Source organism: Podarcis bocagei (assembly GCF_964188305.1).
Source record: "Podarcis bocagei genome assembly, chromosome: 3".
NCBI classification, from domain to species: Eukaryota; Metazoa; Chordata; class Lepidosauria; order Squamata; family Lacertidae; genus Podarcis; species Podarcis bocagei.
The window spans coordinates 4,321,403-4,342,954 of NC_138127.1; the positions used below are offsets into that span (position 1 = coordinate 4,321,403).

Genomic DNA, 21,552 nt, shown 5'->3' on the forward strand with positions numbered 1-21,552 from the left:
ATTATGATTGAAAGAAAATACACGTGATATGTCATTTTTATTAGGGCCATGGCACATTTTAAAAACAAGAATTCTGTTTGGTTTTTCCCCTGAGAGAGTGAAATTCATGTTGTTCCATCTCTTTAGGTCTTTGCTTATTTGTCGCCACGGGGGTTTGTAGTTGTGGAGGTATAATTTATTGAGGTTTCTGGTTATTTGTACCCCTAGGTACCTGAATCTGGTGTGGCAAAGTTTTATCTTGGTGACATTAGTGAGTTCTTTTTGGGTGTGGGGAGGGGTGTTGAAGCACATAGCTTCTGACTTTGCAAAGTTTACTTGTAGGCCCGACACCATTGCAAATGTGTTGAGTTCTCTGATTAAGGAGGTTGCTGTGTTTATGGGGTCTGGTGTTGTGACCATTAGGTCATCTGCAAAGAGCCCTAATTTGTAGGTTCTGCCTTTTATAAAACAAGAATTCTGTGTGAAGGACTACAAATTTGCTTAATTGGTGGGTGGGGGCCAGGAAAAGGGAAAGGGCACCCACCCTGAAACAATATGGATATCTTCCAGCTCATTTGGCCTATGGATGTGTACAAACTATTTGGAGCAGTGAGGCCAACCACCTATCTGCTTGGTTCTTGCTCTTCATGGCTTTTGAGATCACCAAGATTGGGGTTGGGTGTTTGGATCTTGGAGGTAGTTAATGCTATTAATCTTGAGGCAATAGTAAGATCACTCCTTAAAATGCCAAAAATAGATCCTTTAGTCAAGAACAGCTACCATCCACAATCTTGTTTGTCTTTTTTTGGAAAAAGAGCAGGTTGTGATCTTTCCACTCCAGGCAATTTTGGATTATATTGACTACTTGGGTCCATTCTAATTTGGGTTTAGCCTCAGTTATGGGACATAATGGGACGCAGGTGGTGCTGTGGGTTAAAACACAGAGCCTAGGACTTGCTGAGCGGAAGGTCGGCGGTTCAAATCCCTGCGACGGGGTGAGCTCCCATTGCTTGGTCCCTGCTCCTGCCAACCTAGCAGTTCGAAAGCACATCAAAGTGCAAGTAGATAAATAGGTACCGCTCTGGCGGGAATGTAAATGGTGTTTCCATGCGCTGCTCTGCTTCGCCAGAAGTGGCTTAGTCATGCTGGCCACATGACCCGGAAGCTGTACGCTGGCTCCCTTGGCCAATAAAGCGAGATGAGCACCGCAACCCCAGAGTCGGCCACGACTGGACCTAATGGTCAGGGGTCCCTTTACCTTTACCTATGGGACATAATCCACACTGGTCACCCAGTGGAGGACTTAAACTGGAGGATGGATAAGAAAGTCCTACCTGGTTAGTCTTCCTGTACCATCTGCCAGCTTTCAGTACCATCAACCATGGCGTTCTTCTGGGTTGACTATCAGGATTGGGTTTAGGAGGTCCTGTACAGTGGTCCTGATCCTTCTTGGATGGTTGTACTTAGAAGGTGGTGTAGGGGGACTTTTGACATTGGCTTGCAGGTTGAGTGTGTGTTTATGTTTTGTTTCCCATGCCAAATAACAGCTACATGAAACTCCAAAAGTTTGGGCTGCAGTGCCAACAATACGCTGAGAACGTTCAGTTCTACCTTTTGTCTCCACCCTCAAATTCCAAGGAGGCTTTCAAAATTCTAAACTGGTGCCCGGAGGCAGTTGTGGGATGAATATGAGCAAACAAGTTGAGGTTGAATCTGAGCGAGACAGTGGCTGTGAGTAGGGAGATCTCTAGCTCCAGAAGATGGTTTGCATCTAGTGCTGTTGGTTGTGGGGGAGGGACAACCTTCCCACTAAAAGACAAAGGACATAATTTGGGAGTGTTCCTGGACTTGGCTTTAAATGAGGAAGCCCAGGTGGCATCAGTGACTAGCAGTGCCTTTTCCCAGCTTTGACCACTATGCCTACTGTGTCCCTATTTGGGCAGGACTGACCTTTCCCCCTGCTCTGGTCACATCTAGCCTAGACTACTACAATGCTCTCTACATGGGGATTCATAAATTTCAGCTGGTCCAGAATGCAGCAGCTGCTGGACTCCTGTTGAACGCGAAACAGTCAGCATCTGTAACACTTCTAGTATAGTAATTGCACTGGTTATTGTTGCATTTCTAGGCTCAATTTAAAGTGCTGTTGTCTTGTGACCTTAATTGTTCGGACCCAAGCTATTCACAGGAATGGTTGCACTTGCCCTATTCTGCCCATACTTTCAGATTCTTCATAGGTTTTCCTGGCATGCTCATTCCCTAGGTAAGTGATACAGGTGGCCACAGTGATGAGGTCATTCTCTATTGATTTATTTTTTTATGAAAATACATATACAGTGGTACCTCGGGTTAAGTACTTGATTCGTTCTGGAGGTCCGTCCTTAACCTGAAGCACCACTTTAGCTAATGGGGCCTCCCGCTGCTGCCGCACTGCCGGAGCACAATTTCTGTTCTCATCCTGAAGCAAAGTTCTTAACCCGAGGTACTATTTCTGGGTTAGCGGAGTCTGTAACCTGAAATGTATCTAACCTGAAGCGTATGTAACCCGAGGTACCACTGTATGCTGCAATTTCATTTCTGTATAAAAGCACACTGATTACAAAAGTTATACACACACAATAAGAGCACATAAGATTAAAATAACAACCCAGCAGCTAATTACATATTATAGACAATGCTTCCTTAATTATCTACATAAGCTTGGTAGCATAATTCCCCACCAGCCCCAGAAAACACTTAGAAGTTGATACAGAATACATCTCCTGAATCTCTAATGCAAGCCCATTCTATAGGGTTGGTTTGTGTTGATGTCCAATGAGCTTCACCAACTTAGTGGATAACAAGTGACATTCTGACAGATGATCTACCGTAAGTCATTGAACCTATATAGGTTTAGGCAGTCCCTGAGGTACCCTGGACCTAAATTTGGTTACGGACCTGAGTTGGTAATAACTTAGGTACTGTTGACCTAAGTGCTCTTTGTGGTGGTCCAACAGGTTTGGAATTCCCTTCCATTGGACCTGAGTCAAAATTCTACATTCTAGGCTTCTCAGAAGACTCTGAATACTTACTTTTCTTGCCCAATCGGCCTTCCAGTCATTATTTTTATTAGACGGATGATTCAATTATGATTGAATTATGTTCTTTCTGGCTCTGTTAATTTTTGGCTTTAGTGGTAGTTTTAAGTTTTAAAAATTGTAATTCTTGTTGTTTTATCTTTTGTTGTTTTTGGATAGGCCATTGCCCAGAAAAGCAGCCTAATTTTTAAATAAGCAAATATCGGAAAAGCTTTGTCTCATGTTTGCACATCTACAATACTGCTATCTGACTGTATGTTGTCAACCAGCCAGCAATAGCAAACATTAAACAGGAAAAGGGAGCATTTCTGAGACTGATCTCAAAGAGCCATTGCATCATAGGTTAGGTCAGGTTAGCAAGATTGACTTCTTGGTTGGAAAATATTGCCTGGAATAAGAACACAAAATCAAGTCCTCAAAACATGTTGACAGCTGGAGATAAGTTTTGAAAATGGCTGTTTTAAAGCTGTAGTCCTACATTCACTTCCCTGGAACTTCCTTTTGGGCAGACATGCATGCGATTACACACTGTAAAGCTGTAATCCTAAGTATATATATATTCACAGGTGTAAATGACACAGAAACCAATGTGACTTACTTCCAAGTAAACAAAGTAAAGAATGGAAAGAATGCTCACGTTGTAATTCACTTTTTCCAGATGTAAATGTGGAACAGGGTACAGGTAGCCAGAGTCTTGCACACTTCAGAGCCTTATTTTAGTTCCATGAGAGAAGTTAGGTATTTACAACTCAGACATTTACAGTTTAATCATGTAATTGTCTTGCTCAGCAGAAAGCCCCCTTGAATTTGAAGAAACTTACTACCAGTTAGTGTGTATAGGACTGCAGCCTTAAATAGAACACCACACTTCAAACACAGTAATGTCTGCTAGCACCCAACATGAGATAAAACCTTTTTAAAATTCCATTCCTATAATTCTCTCGAAGATTTCAAGCAAGCATCTCTGGGTGGGTAGCCTAAGGTGAGTAATTATAGCAGAATTATGTGTCAGATAGAATATGCATCCTGCTTGCTGTATTAAAAAAGAGCACACATTTCAGAGACCCAGAGGTCATGCTTATGGCACTTCAAGATGTTGTTGGAGTGCCATTCCCATCATCTCTGACCATTTGGTCATGTTTGTTGGGACTGATGGGAGTTGGAGTCCAGCAACCCTGAGGGGCACCATGTTGACTACCCATTCAGTATCATGCACGATACTAAAAAAAGCTATTTTTTACATGGTAAAATCACCACGATATGATTTATAAAATTCTACATGGTGAGTAACTGCATTGTTATGTGACGAGATATCATATTCTGCAGGCACACTGAAAGCCAGTGTTCTCAAGGACGTGGTAAATCTCGCATTTCACCAGATGGGATATATTCGTGAGAAGCATGTGTGAAAAGCAGGAGATGAAAGTTACTTTGGTGATGACTTCTGCCATGGCAAAAAATATATGGGAGAATGAGATTGTGGGTCTTGCGGAAACATAATGCATTGCAATTGGTGGACAGTGCTACCTTGGGTTACAAACACCTCAGGTTACAAACACTTCAGGTTACAGACTCCGCTAACCCGGAAGTAGTACCTCGGGTTAAGAACTTTACCTCAGGATGAGAACAGAAATCGTGCACCGGCGGCGCAACAGCAGTGGGAGACCCCATTAGATAAAGTGGTACCTCAGGTTAAGAACGGCTTCAGGTTAAGAACGGCCCTCCAGAATGAATTAAGTTTGTAACCAGAGGTACCTATTTGTACTCAATTACAAAATGACTCCTGCAAAAAGTAACATTATTTGGTGATTGTTGGGATACAGTTTAGAGATGCTATCTATCTATCTATCTATCTATCTATCTATCTATCTATCTATCTATCTATCTATCTATCTATCTATTATCTATCTATATCTATCTATCTATCTATCTATCTATCTATCTATCTATCTATCTATCTATCTATCTATCTATCTATCTGAGAGTTGTTAGGAAACCCTGAACTAGCAACAGTTCCCAAGATTCTTTAGGGAAAGCCATGGTATAGGTGTGCTTTAAATGGATGGTGTGGGTGAGCCCTTTGCTTTCATCTCAGGCCACAAAATATCTTGAGCTGACCCTGATAATCATGTAGAGTAAGTCAGTATTCTTATACCCCTTTGACAGTGGAGGAGGGTGTGATCTGAGCGGTTGATGCCTTGCCTTCCGTTCATATCTGAAAGGAAGGGTCTCTGCCTGCACATGTATGTCTGTAACTGAGTGCATGCGTATATTTGTGTAGTAGTGTAGCATGGGTTGCCTGCGTCCGGGACAAGCACGCTCATGTATGGGGGCAGGGCATAGAGCCTGAACAGAGCCTGTTGCAGCAGCCCACCCTTTGTTGCTGATGCCGCTGGAGTGACCGAGCTGTGGCGGTCTGACAGGTCACACATCACCGAGAATGCCAGTTTTGACTGTGACCGTGTGCCTTTATTTTAATGCAAGCGAAAGTAAACATGGGCAGCAAGGAGGGCGCCAAAACCTGGCCACAGGAAACTATCAGGTCAGCCCATGCACCTTCATATTCTTATGCTTTGAGATTGCTTTCCTAAATCTGTGTCTTGGGTAGAAATAGGGACAACACTCTTCAGACATCCCTGCTGGTCTCGCTGCCAGAGCCGTCTTTCCCATAGGGCTTAGTGGTGCATCGCGCCAGGGCGCTGGCCTCTCAGGGGTGCCCCAGCAAGTGGGGGAGCTGCGCCTCCCCTTTCCCTGCACACCCACCAGCTGCGCCCCACCAACCATAAGGCGGGCAGGCACGTAGCTTCCCTCCCAAGCCTCTGAGGGGATCGCTCTCCTCCCGAGGAGGCTTGGGAAGGGTGCAACTTCACTCCCCAGCCTCTGCGGGGATAGCTCTCCTGCAACGGCATGGGGGAGAGGTGCCCCCCCAATGGCTGGCCGTGCGCAGCTACGGCCACCCCAACACTATCCATGGTAATTTGGGGGCTGTGGGCGGATATTTGCACCCCGGCGCCGCATCTACTAAAGACGGCCCTGTTCGCTGCAAAGCTCGCTGCCTCTTCTCTCATTTGCCTTTTGCTCGCCTCTCTTGCCCTCCTGCATGGGGGTGCCTGGTTGCGCCCCCTCAAAATTGTACGCCCAGGGCCACAGCCCCTCTTCCAACCCCCACTACGCCCCTGTGGTTGTGTGAAGGACTTTCCATCTGATACCCGTAGCTACTACAAACCAGCCCGCTCTCTCCCATCGCCCTCCCATAATGGAAGAAAGAAATGAAACATAACAGCACAGACTTTAATGAAGAGAAAAACAGGATGCCAGTAAAGCAAAGGAAAGGTGCCAGACATAAGTGTTTCGCCACATCTTTTATTTTGCAGGAAGCGATATGTTGTGCTAGTCAGTTTAGCTGGAGACACGACCTCCTTGCCTCTTGTTTGTGGGCTAACAGCTCAAGGCAGAGTGTCTGAATTGATAATATGGGCAAGCATTTAGCAAGCAGAACTGTGTCTAGTTACTGGAAGGGAGAACAAATCAAGCTGTTCTTTCAATGCTGGTCAATACCCGACTCCTTGCAACATGGGCTTCCCCCTGTCTCCGCATAAATCCCCATTCTGCTGTGTCTTGTGCCAGACGAAAGCATGTGCCCAAAGAATGTACATTGTTCACATAAAGTACATTAAAAACAAAACAAGGAAGTTGGCTATATAACATAGCAGGAGCCAACACAGAGTCCAGATGATTTATTCAAATCTTTAAATTGGTCCAAGAGACTCTGATCTGTTAGAGGGAAAAGGTCTCTGAAACTATTTTGAGCAATTACCAGCCAACCTGATAATGAAAACACACATTCAGAAAAAATGAGAAATAGTTGCAAAGCAACAAATTTATCTCAAAACAACATAGCTATTTTTAAAGAAGTTTTGCCTTGGTTTTACTTGCCACAACATTTATATATATATATATTTGATAATTCAGCTATTTCTAGAACACTTTTGAGCAAACATCAAATCTGAACATAGTTTTGCAGAGGTGCACTTCAAACAAAGGGCTGATTTATGAAGATTTTTAAACTCCTGATATCAGCATTTTTTTTAAAAAAAATATTTCTCATGAAGAACTTACAGAAGCTTTCTCTTTGTTCTGAATTCAGGAAAAGACTTACCTTTTTTGCTGCTTTGAATAAACTGACAGCTCTGCAAAAGACAGACACACACACACACACACACACACACAGAGAGAGAGAGAGAGAATGGATTAAAAGGTAAAAATGTAGTTAAGAAATTTAGAATAAAATCCATTTTGAGTAATATTTATTGCTAACTACTAATAGCTGCAGAGCCAGAGCACACCTTACAGCTTCTACATGTGATGGTGACTAAAATGTCCTTCTGCTTGGCAAGCCGAACTAATCCTAGCTATAATAACTAGGGCTGTGTGTAGACTCCTCAATCCACCCTGTGGCCCCAATCTGTGGTCCCCAAATAAGGGTGATTCTCCTGGTTCAACACTGGGGGTACCCACCTCACCCCTTTGATCTATCCCCCAAACAAGAATGGTGTTTTTTTTTAATGGGTTTTTGAAATAGGTTGCCTTCCCCTGTTTTAAAACCTTAAGGCCCATGGGCCACAAGTGGTCCATGGGAGTCGTTTAACTGGCCCATGAGCTGCCCCCACTTGGCGAAGCCCCGCACGCTGCGCTAAACTGGTGCAGCGTGGGGACTCGCTTCTGTGGTGCCAGAAATCATGTCTGCGCACGGACTTCCGGGTTGGCGCGATCTGGAAATGGCGGGTTCCCTCCGAGTTGCGGAGGGAATCGGCTCAACTGAGGACGGGTCTTGCCGCACCGGCGACGCGGGGACCCTTAGAAACCGCAGGCGCTGAAGCCTGCGGACTGGAAGACTCGGTGGGCTCCTTAAGCGCCCCCCGACCCACGAAGAGCCTTTTTAAAGGCTGCGGAGAGGGTACGGAGGGTGGCGTGGCGCTGAGAGTCGATCGCTACCTCGGTTGAGCGGAGCCGCGAGCCACGACTGGAGAGCGCTGACTTCCTTCCTTGAAATTCAGACTGAAAAAGAATAACCCGTGAGTAAGATGAAATTGGACTTTAAGAATATTTTCCTGTGAATTCGAGACGACCGGGGGGTGTGCTAAAAGGAAGTCCGCACCCCCCCCTTGCAGACGATCTAAAGCAACAATAGAAGAACTAAGCTGGAGAGCCTACCCTTTGTGGGGTGAGTTAAAAAAGACATTTACTTCCAAGATTTGGCAAAAAGAAATTTTGAGCTGGAGTGAAAGAGTGGAATTTTAGAAGCCTTTTTTGTTGTTGTTGTATACAACCCCCCTCCCGGGCCCGGGAGCGTCCTGTATTTGAGCTTGTGGAAGAGGAATGCGGAGTTTGACAGCTGTCAAAGCTGTCAAATGGACAGTTTAAAGTTGAAAAATTGTCATTTAAGATCCCTCTGGATTAAAATCAGTTATAATTGAACTAAAATTGTTGGAAACAAAGTAACAACAACAAGTCAGAGGATTATTGGAGAAAGATTATTAAGTAACCAGATTCCCTCTAGGGGGAACTCTGTGACATTACAATGGCTGTGGATGGAAAGTTACTAGTGGAAATCGAAAGAATGTTTCATTTGGTGGGAATCTTACAAGAGCAGAGTCTGGCTATGAATAAACAACTCATGACCTTGACCTCTGGAACAAGCAGCTCTGCTGAATGTATTGAGGACCTGAATGAGAAAGAATCTGCAGCTGAATCGGAAATGATAACTCAAGAAGTGGAGGAGACTAAACAAGGAGAAGAGAAAGCAAAGATGGAAAGTACCAACCAGAAGCTTACACCAGTGGAATATAAGCAAGGAGACTTTTGGATTACATTGACTACAAATCTGCGAAAGATGCAAAAGATGAAGGAGGAGGCCCCGGGAGTATATGGAATACAGGAACTCAAAATAAAGAAGAAATATGATTGGGGCCTTTACTCTGACTCTGAAGGTGCATGGCCTGCGGAACTTTTGCAGCAGTTGTTTTCAAATGTCCTTGTGGGAAGAGAACCTTGTTTGATGGGGACAGAACTCCTTCGAGATACGACGACCAATATAAAGGACTACCAACAAGACCGGCGGAGAGGGACTGAAAGACACTTGAAAGCCTCGGACGTGAGGAATCCAGGCTAAGAACTGTTATTTTGGACATGTACTGGGGAAGGGACGAAAACCGGGGATGGGAGGGAGGGAAGAATAGAACGTTAAAAACACTCAGGACTTTTGGGTTTAGTTAATTTGACTTTTACTTAAGATAAAATGGGAAATCGACGGAAGGGAATCTGAGTCCAACTTAGAAAAAACTTTTTTTTTCTTTAATAAAAGAGGTAATATTAAGATGGTTAAGAGGAGAAATACCAATTTGCTGACAGAATTATGGGAATTGGGATGCATGAGGGGGGGTGGGGGGAAGTCAAGGAACAAGGTTAAGAAAGTAGGATTTTCTGAAATTATACATGTTTTCGTCTTTTGTCTTTTCTGTGTGTGTTATGTATTCATAAAAGGTGAAAAACCAATAAAAATTATTTTAAAAAAAGAAAAAAAGAAATCATGTCTGCGCATGTTCAGACGCCGAAAATCATGTCTGCGCAGATGCCGGAAATTGCGGCTGCGTGCGCTCACACATGCGTGCGAACCAGCCCATGGAGGGATCTCCGCTGGAGTAAACCAACCCAACTGAGGTAAACCTTGCCGACCTCTGTTTTAAGAGGTTTGGGGAATGTGCAGGAGGGGCTGATTCTGCATGGAACTGTTTCCAAAGCAGCATCTCCAACCCACAGGAAAAATGGCTGCACTCAACAGCGGTTGTACTTCATGCCGTGTAGATTAAAAATGGGTTTCAGCACTATTTTGAGGTCCCTCTTCCCCACCCGCTTTTTTTTTAAAAGATATTTATTAAAGTTTCAGCATATTACAAAAATAAGAGAAAAAAGTAAAAGAGAAGAAAAAAAACAAAAACAAAAATGAAAATACAAAGTAAAAACATTTTAAAACAATGGTGATGACCTGTTCCTTCAGATCAGCGGCACAGCAATGGGCACCCGCATGGCCCCACAGTATGCCAACATCTTCATGGCAGATTTAGAACAACGTTTCCTAAACTCCTACCCACTCAAACCTCTCTTGTACCTGCGATACATTGACAATATTTTTATCATCTGGACACATGGTCAACAGACCCTGGACACCTTTCACCAGAAATTTAATGATTTTCACCCCACAATCAACCTTACAATGAATCAATCTATGCAAGAAATACATTTTTTGGACACTACTATAAAAATACAGGATGGGCGCATAGACACCACCTTATACCGTAAACCAACTGACCGACAAACATATCTACATGCCTCTAGCTACCATCCCAAACATACCAAACAGTCCATTGTATATAGCCAGGCACTACGTTACAGCCGCATCTGTTCCAATTCTACAGACAGAGACTCTCACCTAAGAGATCTACAGCAAACCTTTTTGGAACTAAAATACCCAGATGAAGTTAGACAACAGATCAACAGAGCCAGACTGATACCCAGAGAGAACTTGCTGCAAGACAGACCCAAAAAAGAAAATAACAGAACACCTCTAGTCATCACATACAGCTCCCAAGTTAAAACAGTACAACGCATCATCAGAGATCTACAACCTCTCCTGGACAGTGACAGTTCTCTTTCTCAAGCTCTGGGAGGAAGACCTTTCATTGCCTACAGACAGCCACCCAATCTTAAACAACTCCTAACCCACAATAATACTACAACCAGACTTAACACGGACACTGGCACCAGAGCCTGCAACAAACCCAGATGCCAACTTTGCTGCCACATACACCCGGACAACACCATTACTGGCCCCAACAACATCACACATACCATCTCGGGACTATCATCGTCTAACATTGTGTATGCCATCAAATGCCAACAGTGTCCTTCAGCTCTCTATATTGGACAAACAGGCCAAACCTTACGCCAAAGAATAAACGGACATAAATTTGACATCAAGAATCACAAAACAGAGAAACCAGTAGGAGAACACTTCAATCTCCCAGGACATTCTATACAAGATCTCAAAGTAGCTGTTTTACTACAAAGGAATTTCAGAAATAAACTGGAAAGAGAAGCTGCTGAATTGCAACTCATTACCAAACTTAAAACCATGGAGAGACCTAGGCTGAACAAAGACATTGGATTCTTATCTCACTATACATGACTAAGCCATTTCTCACCTTCTCACCCCTTGCCTTTTCCTGTAAGACCTATTACAGTCGTTAAGAGTCGTCAACAGGCTCATCTCAGCTATCTGCCAATCTCCCATTCCCACCACCCTTCTGAGTAATACCCCTCCCCACCTTCTCACTATATAGAAGGATCTGGCAACTTCTGTTTCAGTGTATCTGAAGAAGTGTGCATGCACACGAAAGCTTATACCAAGAACTAACTTAGTTGGTCTTTAAGGTGCTACTGGAAGGAATTTTTTTAGTTAAAAACAAATCAGTCTTTCCATATCTTATCTTTCATTTGCTTGTTTCCCTGACCTCCTCACACCTCCCTTTTTTGTATTCCAGTTCAATTAGTTAATTCAGCAAATCCTTTCCCTCTTTGATTTTATCTTAATCTTTTATGTTAATATATTATAACTTTAGGTTATCACCCACCCGCTTTTAAGACTTCAACCTGACAAAGGGATAGACCTCGTTTGGTGGTACAGTGGTACCTTGGGTTAAGAACTTAATTCGTTCTGGAGGTCCGTTCTTAACCTGAAACTGTTCTTAACCTGAAGCACCACTTTAGCTAATGGGGCTTCCTGCTGCCGCCATGCCACCGGCGCACGATTTCTGTTCTCATCCTGAAGCAAAGTTCTTAACCTGAGGTACTATTTCTGGGTTAGTGGAGTCTGTAACCTGAAGCGTATGTAACCCGAGGTAACACTGTACCTGTTTCCTGAGCCAAAGAATTTCTCTCAGCCTCTCAGCCTTAAATTGAATGGAATAACTCAGAAGCAGGGTAAAGATTCCTCAGAGACCGCGAAATGGCAGGCATGTGAGCTGAGCCATTAGCTTTAGCCATTAATCCAAACAGTTATTAATTAAATGTCCAAATGATGTAGTTCTTCCATAGATGACTCGGCCAGGATTTATACTTGTAATAATACATTGGATGGGGGAAGTGGAGCAAGATACAAGTCTAGCCTTTCAAGCTGGCGGAATGCGGCCTTGCTTTATAAATGAGCGCATTAGAAGTCAGAGCACCAAGATAGGAAACTGACATTTTCATGGCACAACAGGGCTTAGTGTTTTGTGAGCAACAACAACAAAAAAAGAGGACTGAAAGAAAGAAAGCCAGTGGTTTATGCATTTGAAATATTACAGAAAGAGGAAAATGTGAATCATTGTCTACGTTTATATTTTGGAAAGCAGATTGTCTGCCTGTATGTCTGCCACCTCTTGAGATATCATTGCCAAATTTGCCACAATGGTTCCCGAGAAGGAGGTAGAAATGGCTGATGATGTTTGGACGCCGTCCGCCATTTTGAATCAAGATAGTAGACCAACACACCACCCTGGCATTGCTTTGTCTACCTTTTTGGAATAGGTTCAGCTTCCTCTTGAGATATTTTCACCAAACTTCATCTCAACAAATTGGTCATGTCTGGACCAAAGAAAGAGAAGAATGACCCTACTTGCTGCCCAACACACTAACCATTGGGGAACCAGTTTTTGAGGACATCTAACCTGATCTGCTCCCGGATGAGCAATCTGGATATAGCTTACAGTTTCTTCACAGAGCTGAAATTCAAATGAGAGTCATGATCATTGTGGTGTATACTCTTGTTTCTTTTCTTCCACCATTGCAGTGCTTTAAAATCCAGCAAACCTTTTTGAACAGAGGCAATAATGGTATAAAAGCAATTTAGATGTTTACTTCAGGGAACAATGGCATCATCGAACTATCTTCAACTCTTGGGTTGGTGGTGTGGAGGGAGATCAACTGTCTCTTCTCAAAGTTTCCTTTTATACATGCATCCAGCCTATATTTATTTTAGCAACACCCACAAAGGCATAAATTAAATCAAAACAGGGAACATCCATAAAAGAACAGATTGTTAGTGGGTGTTACAGTGTTTTCTTTTTTTTTTGGAATGGTTGTGAACTATTTGGAAATTAAATAGAACACTGTGTAGGTGAAAGATAAAGCACTAAAAATGTCGACTGACCACAAAATTTGTTTCAGACCGCTGATTAACTGCTTCAGAAAACAGCCCACCTTGGTTTGAGGCATTTCATAGACTGCTTGATTTGACTCAGGCTCTATCCAAGTTTGCTTTGTTATTCTCCTCCCATCCTCATTTACTATCGGGATATCAAATGCAGCTGTATCATTTTTTTCTTTTTACAGAAGTGGAGGAAATTTGCAAGCATATTAGTCCCTCAGAGTGGATAAAGCTTGCCAAATCATGCACAAATGGATCCAGGAGCTTTCAGACTGAACATCTTTAAAGTGTGATTATTATTCCCCCCCCCAAAGGAAATGTCTCTAATCTGTTGTATTCAGTTGTGGCACCTACCCCGTAGAATGCCTTGCCAAGTGATGTGTACCAAACCCCATTACAGTGGTACCTCGGGTTCTCTCTCTCTCTCTCTCTCTGTCTGTCTGTCTGTCTCCAGTACAGTGGTACCTCGGGTTATATACACTTCAGGTTACATATACTTCAGGTTACAGACTCCACTAACCCAGAAATAGTACCTCAGGTTAAGAACTTTGCTTCAGGATGAGAACAGAAATCGCGCGGCGGCAGTGGGAGGCCCCATTAGCTAAAGTGGTGCTTCAGGTTAAGAACAGTTTCAGGTTAAGTACGGACCTCCGGAACGAATTAAGTACTTAACCTGAGGTACCACTGTACTGTACTGTTTTGGGTGGGTGACAAAAACTCTGTTGTTAAAATACATTTGGTTGATTATTCTCCTTTCTGCGATTTATCTTTGATGTTAGTTTCAATAGCTATTTTGGATTTTGTTGCAAGCACTTGGCTTTTATTCAATTGTTGTAATTTTAATGAGGATTGTTATATAATTTGTTGCTGTTTTTGTCTTCTGAATTGTAAGTCGCCTTATGTTTCTTTGACTTTTAAATAAATAAATATTTTTTATTTTTATTTTTTTATTGCATTCTAGCTGGAAGGTCTCATACAAACCATAGTCTGCCAGTTTGGTTGCAATGGCAAACTATGGTTTGATTGTACCAATAAGTTTTTCATTAAACTTAGTGTGAGAGCGGAAGAAGAAATATATGAGCACAGAGCTTATTCCCAACTCTCCAAACTATGGTTTGCAGGATCAGCAACATTACATCTGAACCAAATAAGCTGCAGTACTATGACTAGCCAATTTTGCTCCATCGACTTAAATCCAAGGACATAAACTTAACAATATGTGCACGAGATACTATATTTGGCCATTTAGAACGGCTTGCGGTTTAAACAACCACTGTTGAAATAAGAAGCTTTAAACAAAGAATTACTCATAAAAAGACAGCTAATTTTTCAAATGATATGTGTGGAAAAGAACATCTACTTGTGAATGATTCATCAAGGAGGGTGTTCTGACATTTTGACTTGTTAGTCATTTACCTTGCTCCAGTCTGTCAATACATCCAGTCACTTACACTGTCTCCGGTACTTTCTGTGTTTATAACACTCTAGAGGTAACCGAACAAGCTGTACGAGCTGAAATTAAACCACACAGGGAGCTGAACGTTCCTTGTGCTGAGCACAGCAGGATGGTTCCAAGGAGGCTCACATCTAGGTCTCTTGGAAGTGCTTACAAACTACCAGATCTAATTCTGATCTGGGCAAGGACTGCATTGAAAGCCTAACTTTTGCATTTTGCTCCAGTCTCTGGCCTGCTCTGCTTTATGCAGTTGCGGGTGTCACACTTTGGAAAAGGATGCAGGCAAATTAGAACGGGCTCCAAGGAGATGGTGGTATGAAAGACGAGTCAGATCAGGGAAGAAGTGGAGCACATGGCACTGGGAAAGGAAAAATATAAAGAAAAAATCCTTCTCCACTGGAGCAGCAATTTTGCCTAAAATGCAGTAGCTGAGTCACAAGACTTACAGATGTCTGTACAGTCATACCTCGGGTTACAGACGCTTCAGGTTGCGCGTTTTCTGGTTGCGCACCACACCAAACCCGGAAGTACCGGAACGGGTTACTTCCAAGTTTCAGTGCTCGCGCATGCGCAGAAGTGCTAAATCTCCTTTTGCGCATGCACAGAAGCAGCTAATCACAACCCATGTGTGCGCAGACATGGCCCTGTGGGTTGCGAATGTGCCTCCTGCATGGATCACATTCGCAACCTGAGAGTCCACTGTACTTCACCTGAGGATAGCTCAGCTATGGGACTCCTTGACACAAGGGAAATGCTGTGGCAAAGAATTTAGCCATTTCCAAAGAGGGATAGATACTGTAGAAAGTGATAGCAGTGATTGCCATTTGATGGTGCCAATCTCTGCCTCTGTCTGCCACCATCATGTGACTGGCTGTAGTACTGCACCACCATTTTGCGACTGTTGGGCCTCAGTAATTTTCAACAGGAAGTTCACGTACCCAGCCCTACAACACTCTCCTCAGTGCCACAGCCTCACCTCTTAAATCCTATCCCATTTTCACCTTCCCCATTGTGTATTTCATTTCTTTGCCACTAAACATACCTGTCTGATTTTGGAATGACTCAAGAGTAGTGGATGGGGACTAAGAGTGGAAGAGATTATTTTAGGTGCTAAGGGCGAATGGAGGCAGACCTAAAGATTTCAATTAACCTTTGATAACCTCCTTGGGGAAAGGAATTTTACTCAGGAAAATATATCCTTTTCCTAGAAGCAAGTGTCTGGAAACAAGTTGCAGCTTTCCTCTTTCTTATCTATATGAATCACCATCGTTCGAGAGGTCAGAGTTATGTCAAGCGAGACATGGCCTCTGTCTTCCGAGGTTGTTTATATATGAGACTTAATGCAGCTCTTGCCTCAGCTAAGCTTATAACGCAGAATGTAATGCTACAGTGGCTGTTCCAAATGCCTCTTCTGATTTCTCTTCCACATCATCAGCAACCAGATGTTAACATACACAGTGTGAGATTCAGGCACAACTGCTTTGCTCCTCTCTTCATGCAAGCGATGACACAAACCAGGAAGCTGCAGTAAACCATAACTTCCTGCATGTCCAAACTTGGAACTGTGGCTACTGGTTTCTCATCAACCCATGATACAGATGTTAGCTTTAAATCATGATTTCATATTATGGCTTGTCTGAAAGCCATAAACCAGAGTTTCCCGGTTGACACTTAACGGGACGAGTTATTATTTCTGACTTCCTGGCTTGTTCACTCATTTGCATGGAAAGAGGAACGTAGTTGTTGCACGTGGGTGCCTAAAACTAGCGCATATTTCAATTAAGCCACTATTGGATGTCTGAATCAAAGCCTCTGCAATGGATGGGTGCTGCACCAGCAGAGTTGGAGAGTACAGATTGTGTAGGAAGCATATTGCATTTGAAGTACCGTATTTTTCGCTCTATAACACGCACCCGACCATAACACACACATAGTTTTTAGAGGAGGAAAATCCGTAGGCATGCCACCCATAGGCATTCCCTCCATAACACGCACAGACATTTCCCCTTACTCTTTAGGAGGAAAAAAGTGAGTGTTATGGTGCAAAAAATACGGTACATCCACACCTTGCAAAATGCTGGTGGGCATTCTCAGTAGCGGCGCCCGCCCTGCGGAATGCCTCCCCATCAGATGCCAAGGAAATAAACAATTATCTGATTTTTAGAAGACATCTGAAGGCAGCCCTGTTCAGGGAAGTTTTTAATGTTTGAATTTTTATTCTGTTTTTAATGTTCTGTTGAAAGCCACTCAGAGTGGCTGGGGAAACCCAGCCAGATGGGCAGGGTAGAAATAAATTTGTTGTTGTTATTTAGAAATCTAGTTTCCGGCAACACATCAAAATCAACAGGTGCAACGAATTCTTGCAATTGTACAAAAATCCCATGGAAAATCCCAGAATTCCCCACTTGTTTGACTGTACCTCTTAAAGGAAATGGCTCATTAAAGTAATTCAGATGGCAAGGGACTTTGTAAACACAGTGTAAACAAGCAACCTTGGCTAGTGGAAACAGTCATTTTGGCTATTATTTAGTTTTACTCTCCTTGGTTCAAAAGGATTCTTGTGGAGGGTTGCTCTCTTCCTATCTTATTTAATGCAATTGTAAAACATGTCAGCTAGCAATCTATGATCCAAGAAACAATAATTGACTACTACAGAAATTGTGCATTGTTTGTTAGGATTAATTTTAAAAAATGGAAAAGGGAAAACAGAGCAGAGGAAGAACATGGAAAACCACAGCCACACAGTTGTTGAGGCATACCACAGGAGGTCCAGTACAGCATGTGTGTGTGCACAGAAGCGGTGCTCTAGTTGTGGACTTTTCGGGGTGCGAACGGCACCCTGGAACGGATCGAGTCCGTAACTAGAGGTACCACTGTATATTCTTCATTAAATTATCCTTCCATTGGTATATAATTTTATAGTATTACTCAAAAATAAGTGATGTTATGAGCCATCAAACCTCAGAAACACACTTTTCCCAAAAGGCTTCCACAATTTTGGCCACTAGTGTAAATGGCAGCTAGGTTTCTCTTTTGGTCAATTCAGATTGAAGCTGGTTTGGCGGGAAATGCATTAAAACACACTGTTTAAGCTGTTTCCAGTGTGCTCCCACCTCTGGTTTGGGAAGTGGCGTACACACAGTGTTCACCGCAATCCTATTCTGTAGTTTCCTATGAAATGCTGAATTTTGATGCATTCTCTCCCAAACCAGTTTCAATCTGAATTGACCAAAAGAGCAACTGAGCTGCATTTTAAGCTGGTAATGTGTACGCAGCCACAGTATTTCATAAGAAACAACTGGATAGATATGGATTGTAACGAACGTTGCATTTAAACTGTTTCCCAAGCAAGCAGGGGGGACACACTGGATGTGGAGTAAACAGAAGTACCCAACCTTATTTTACGAATAAGCCGGATGTGGTCAACCAACACCTTGCAAAATTGTAGTAACTAGCATGCAATACAGGCGTGTCGGTAAGGGCGGGGGGAAACAGAACTTTTTTACTTTTATGTTGCTGGAGGTTCATGAGTACAATCTGTTGAATTGAGCCATTCCTGCTAAACTTTCTGACAAAAGAGCACAGAGATCCAGTCCAGAACATAACTGTCTGTGGTTTATAAAGCGAAGCTGAACTTTTTCTGTCCTTTCCAATAGGTAGTGTTGGATTCGTATGGTGACTGCATGGCTCTTTCAGAGTCCTCAGTGATAGAAAGCAGAACTGATTATTATCTCAATACTGACTACACACAAAATTTGTTAGCCTTGTTTGGATTTCACAATACTGACATCACTTGTTTCCTGCTCAGAAAGGTCACATGAAGTTCCCCTCTGAAGTTTTAAAGTGAACCCTGCATGATTTGTTTTGTTTTACAAAATGCAATGACCACCCACCCACCATAAAAACCCTATCCTAAAACGATAACTATAGGACTAGTTGTTACAAGTCCTGATTTTTACATTTTTTAAAAGCACACAAGTTTCATCACTTTTCTGCTCCCCTCCCCTGCCTTCATCTGAAGATGACAAATGGCACTTCTCTGTTTGGTGAACCAATTAGATTGTATTTCCAAGATTGTTGAAAGAACCTATTGGTTAATTGGCAGGGAAGCAGACATTAAAAATAACTGTGAAAGTTATTGTGCCGTTTCAATTTTTCAGTCAAGCAATACATCTTTAAAAAAACAAACTATAATTCAAACAAATAGACAGAATTTGTTTCCATGTAAACATACCCAGGGACGCGGGTGGTGCTGTGGGTTAGACCACAGAGCCTAGGACTTGCCGATCAGAAGGTTGGTGGTTCGAATCCCCGCAACGGGGTGAGCTCCCGTTGCTTAGTCCTTGCTCCTGCCGACCTAGCAGTTCGAAAGCACATCATAGTGCAAGTAGATAAATAGGTACCACTCCAGCAGGAAGGTAAACGGCGTTTCCGTGTGCTGCTCTGGTTCGCCAGAAGCAGCTTAGTCATGCTGGCCACATGACCCAGAAGCTGTACGCTGGCTCCCTCGGCCAATAAAGCGAGATGAGTGCCGCAACCCCAGAGTCGGCCACAACTGGACCTAATGGTCAGGGGTCCCTTTACCTTTACCTAAACATACCCAAGACCATACTATTAGGCTGTAATCCTGCATGCATTTACCTGAGAGTAAACACCATGGAACTCAATGAGATCTACTATTGAGTAGATAGGCATAAGATTGCACTGTTAGGCTGCTTCCACAAGAGATATTGCACAATCCCTACATGTCTACTCAGAAGTAAGTCCCAATGAATTCAGTGAGCCTTACTCCCAGGTAAGTGGGTATGGGTAGGTGTATACATACCATTTCTCTCCATGGCAGTATCAGATTAACCTGCCTTATATTTTCCTCAAGAATGTATATTTTTCTATGCACTGAAAGCAAAGCACCCATGAAGTGTTTTCAGGGCCAATTTGCAACCGACACACAAACAATAACAAGAGCTTCTTACCTCTTCTTGCTAAGCCCTTCGGTTTATTTATTTCCTTACTTGAATTTCTATACTGCAGTCTGCCCCAAGTGAGTAACCGCATGTTGTAAAAAGCAAAATAAAACAAGGCCAATTGAAATAACCAGCTACAACAAAGACTGCGTCTCATCATAAATAACTGGGGGCCCGAGGGGAATTAAGGAGCAGAGAGCAGCTCACATTGTTTATGGTATCGAAATGCCTGATCAGATGCACAGCCACACTCCTCTTCTTTCATCTTGCACACAGTCCCAGAAGGAGGGAGAATCTGCTTATTTCTTCTTCTTTCCTTGCTTCAGAGAGCAGCCATTCACTTTGAAAGGAGGACCACACTAGCAAACATAAGCCAAGAGGAATGAAAAATACTTGGGATGCTATCAGGGGCATGGCTGGCGTGAAAGCGGGCAATAGGAAGGTGGTGCTTTTAACCTTCTGCACTGAACAAAGGAGAAAAGTTGTCTGAGGTTAGACGAGAAGTAAGTGGAAAACACACCAGAAAGCATGTTGCCAAAATTAGATACAAGGAAAGGGCTGTTATTATCTGTGTAGTGATGGATAACGCTTTTCTGCCTGCTCTCATTTGTCTTACTGTAGTCATCCCTACTCCCATCCCAGTCGTTCACTGCTCTTTATCTTAATGGGCTGGAGATGGGCAAGTAATAGATTTTGCAAATGGGTGCTGCCAATCCTAAACTTCATTTTTTATTAGTTGACAGGCAGTATTCAGGTTTAAGCAGGGCTCTCTCTCCTCTCCTCCTTGCATTAAGTAGCAATCACCCTGCTCTGGCATCTGTCAACTCCCCTTAACTGGATTGCTGAGGTTTGTAACTCAGGTCCTTCCAGGGTACATAGATTCCGTGGTCTGTTCACACCACCCTGTTAGGGCAACAACATTAAATTATCACCTCTGCTGATTGGGAGGAAGATGAATAGAAAGCAATAACCTGGAGAATATTGGAGACACTTGCAGTGACATGCAAAGGAGCAAATGGAAATTGAAAGCCATTGGACCCAGTTATACACCCACAAATAAAATGTTGCAAAGTGCAGTGTAAAAATGTGGCACTAGGTGGCGATAGTGAGCTATGGGAAATTCAATATATTTTTCAAAATGTTTTTTGAAAAAAGCTTTTTCCACCATGTTTTTTTATATGTGTGTAGATTCCACCATTGTTTCCTAGCCTTCTGTATGGCAAGACATATATGGGCCCTGAGCATCATGGCTGTTTCTTGGCATACCTATCTTCCCCCTTCCAGCTGACAACTACTCACCTGCCACCTCTCCCTGCCTTCATCAAAGGCTGTGAAGAGCTGTAAATTAAGGGGCAAAAGCCAAGAGGCTCGTTGTGTCATGTTCCAACAACTCATTCGTTGAGAATTCACTGAGAAAAGGCAGGACCTGCAGCAGTCACTCATTCATGGCATCCTATCATATACTCTTTTATTTGAAGTGGCATCATAGAATCTTTGAGTTGAAAGGGACCCAAGCGTTATCTAGTCCAGTGTTTCCCAACCTTTTTTGGGCAAAGGCACACTTGTTTCATGAAAAAAATCTCGAGGCACACCACCATTACAGCCCCGTGACGTCAGCGTGCAGCGTCACGCCGGGAGGGACATGAATTGCTAGCAAATTACATAATCACCTCCTTGAGGGCTGGCTCATCTTCTCCGAAGGCAGAACCCCATTAATTAACAGCACAGACTCACACCATAGCCAAGACGAGGGGGGAAAACCTCAGTCATGCACAGTCATGCACATGTGGGGGCTAAATGAGGATGAAGACCGGGCAGAGAGCAGGGTTC

The 21,552-nt window shown here is 43.1% G+C and overlaps 1 long non-coding RNA gene across 1 annotated transcript; it reads right to left on the reverse strand.

Annotated features, from left to right (window-relative positions):
• Window positions 1-7,033: 7,033 nt before the first annotated feature.
• On the reverse strand, window positions 7,034-20,033 carry LOC308584541. The gene is made up of 3 exons (XR_014006903.1): window positions 19,930-20,033; window positions 18,993-19,115; window positions 7,034-7,246 (listed from the first exon to the last, which is right to left on the reverse strand). It is a non-coding gene; the product is annotated as an uncharacterized lncRNA (long non-coding RNA).
• Window positions 20,034-21,552: the final 1,519 nt, after the last annotated feature.